Raw genomic sequence first — 3,115 nt, 5'->3', positions numbered from 1 at the left:
GGCTCCGCAACGGGAGAGGCCACGACAGTGAGAGGCCCGCGTACCGCCAAAAAAAAAAAAAAAAAGTTTATTTAACTCAAGAGTTCTTTGGGTGATTTCTTTTCATTTCAGACCTATTCTTCCAAGTGAACCTAATTCAAACTTATGAACATGTCATGGATATAATATTTTTGATGTCATTTCAAGTTTCTGTTTCCTTATCACTAATGCAGTTGCTCTCTGCCCGGCCACATCTGCCATTAGTTTGTATGGGAGTCAGTGTAGCGTGATGGCGAGAAGCCTGGAGCCCAGGCCTGTGGAGGTTCGAGTCCTGGCTGTGCCACGTGGCAGCTGTGTGGCTTGGGGAAAGTTACTTGACTTTCGGTGGCTCAACGTGCTCTTCCGCAGAGGAAGGCTGATACTATTTATCCCATAGGGATGTTCCAAGGATTATGTGAATTCAACTAAATGAGCTAATATTTGTAAGTGTCTAGCAGAGTAACCGGCCTACAATTCAATGTTTGTTAAATAAACTGTAGCCACTGGAAAAGGGGGAGGGGAAGGAAGGAAGCTATGACCTAGGAAACTGGTCCACCTGGGTCAAAACATTGAAAAAGTTCACGCTTTCTAGGAGAAAGAGGCCAAAGGAGTAGGGAAATCCTGTGCCATATCAGGTCCTAAGCCTCAGAAAGGAGAGGCATTTTATACAGGATGAGAGAAAAGAGAAAAACAAGGGTGTTATTGTTCCAGTAACCAACTTGTCCGGTGTTATCCCCACAGCTCAAAGGAGCCATCGTTAGGCGTGGAAAAAGCTTAATTTATCACTCCTGTGTCATACTTTGTCCTCACGTTGTATGTCCGTGACCCTGAAATTCCTGCTTGTATTTTTCAGGGGTGGAGTGTTGATCACTGGGTCTGGTTGCAAAGCTTTTCAGACGAAGTTGTTTTAGTAACAGGGTAAAGGGACCATGGAGACAAGGGTGATCAACCATCAATAAACTGGGGGTTACCAGGGGTATCCCAGTGAGATAGTACAGTGCCGAGAGAGTTGCTATGGGGCCACATTAACGAAGTACATCAGGTTTGACCAAGTCAAGGGAGGAGAGACCGCACATCACTGTAGATATCAGAACAGACGCACAGAGTCCTCACGAACAGAACCAGACAAACTACACCCCAGGGGACATCAGCTCTCCCACCTCTAAAGACCATCTCCACCGTAACATGTCATTTCTCCAAACCCCCCAAACCCACGTTGAAGGGGAGCAGGAGGAAGGAAAGAGTAAATGAAAAACTAACTTGTCCAAGAAGGACTGAACTACCCAAGAGGCTGCTTAAAGTTTTGCTAAGTTTACCAAATTAAATTTAATTTCATTTTCTCCACTACCCAAAACAGTGGGGCTCGTGAAGAATATTATATTAGCTCTGAAAAATAATGAAACTATATCTTCTTTGCACCTTTGACCGTACCAGAGGTAAATTGCTCACCCTGCTAAAAGCACAATGGGAGAAGAGCGCATTTGATTTTGAGACTAATTTGGACCTTTTAAAGACTATTTTGTTGCATAGAACTATCTGTAAAGGGGAAGACCATATAATATAATGTCCAGAGCACACACTTTGGAATCTGGTTGCCTTAATTCAAATTCCAATTCTATCCCTTTCTTAGGTGGGTGCCCTAGGGCAAGTTATTTAACTTCTCGGTGTCTTAGTTCCTGCACCTATAAAAGGAGGACAGCAACTTTGCCTACCTCACATGATTGCTGTGAGACCACTCATGCCCATGATGATGGCACTGCTCAAGCAAACACTCGAAACAGTGCCTGGCATGTAGTATGTGCTCAGCTAAGATTAGCAATAAATAGACCATTCAGTAGAATTGTATGGGTCAAAAGAAAGTGGATATTCAGCCAGCTAACATTTAAAGAAAGAGACTCTTCCAACCTGCCATTTGACAGGAATATGGAGAGCCCTCTAGCCTGACTTTAAGTGGCCTGCATGTGGTTAGACTCTCTTTTAAAATTATCCTTTCATTATTTATGTCCAGCCTAAGCATGTAGTTTATATGATTTTTAACCTTGAATTTACACAGCGATCCTGTAGAAGTGGAGATACGGGAAGGTTCTTTAAATGAAATTACCTCTTGGAACCAAATGACTGGGAATAATTTACTTTGAACTTAGAAAAGCAGAAAAAGTGGGATTTTCATTAATTATTTACCTTTCATCTCTCTAACCATTAACCCAATGGTTAGAGCATTGTCTTCTTAAGATCTGGGAACAAACAAGTTTGAATGACAGGTGGCTGGAAGAATTTTACAAACTATTAGCCTTGTTTATTTGTTTCCATTTGATAATGAGTCTGCTAATAGTCGTTTGGTAAACATCTATTGATTGCCTAAGTAAGTTTGACAATATAGTAAGTACATGACGATGGGAGAAGTTAGGGGAGAAGAGGGAGGTAAAAAGAAACAGAGGATGCGTTTGCTACTCTCGAAGGTCTCATGGTTTAGTTCTAACCCTCTCCCACCCAGCCACAAGCCAAAGAGAATGACCATGAAACAATATATACAAAATAACATTGTAAAAAAACGAGTAAATATAAATGCTAAGAGGATATGGAATCCAGAAATAAAGGGGTAGAAATTATTGTATAGAGTCAAGATACATATATATAAAATTATTTATTTTCTTAAACTTTATACCAATCTTAAAAGAAAAGTGGCAAGATATACATTGTATGTATGACATTACATATATATGTGTGTATATACACACACACACACACACACACCAGGACAACGAATTTGCCTTTCTGTTTTAAAATCTGTTATTTGAAGCAACCTCCAGAAGAATGGACCTCATTCCAGAAGACTATAGGAAACCAATGCTGTGTAACTTACTTCAAAAATGTACGGGGGCTTCTCTGGTGGCGCAGTGGTTAAGAATCCGCCTGCCAACACAGGGGACACGGGTTCGAGCCCTGGTCCGGGAAGATCCTACATGCAGCGGAGCACCTGAGCCCGTGCGCCACAACTACTGAGCCTGCGCTCTAGATCCTGCGAGGCACAACTACCGAAGCCCGCACGCCTAGAGCCCGTGCTCTGCAACAAGAGAAGCCACCGCAATGAGAAGGC

Source organism: Physeter macrocephalus, chromosome 18 (genome assembly GCF_002837175.3).
Source record: "Physeter macrocephalus isolate SW-GA chromosome 18, ASM283717v5, whole genome shotgun sequence".
Taxonomy (NCBI): domain Eukaryota; kingdom Metazoa; phylum Chordata; class Mammalia; order Artiodactyla; family Physeteridae; genus Physeter; species Physeter macrocephalus.
The sequence above is the reverse complement of the archived record's forward strand: the minus strand, read 5'-3'. Positions refer to the sequence as shown.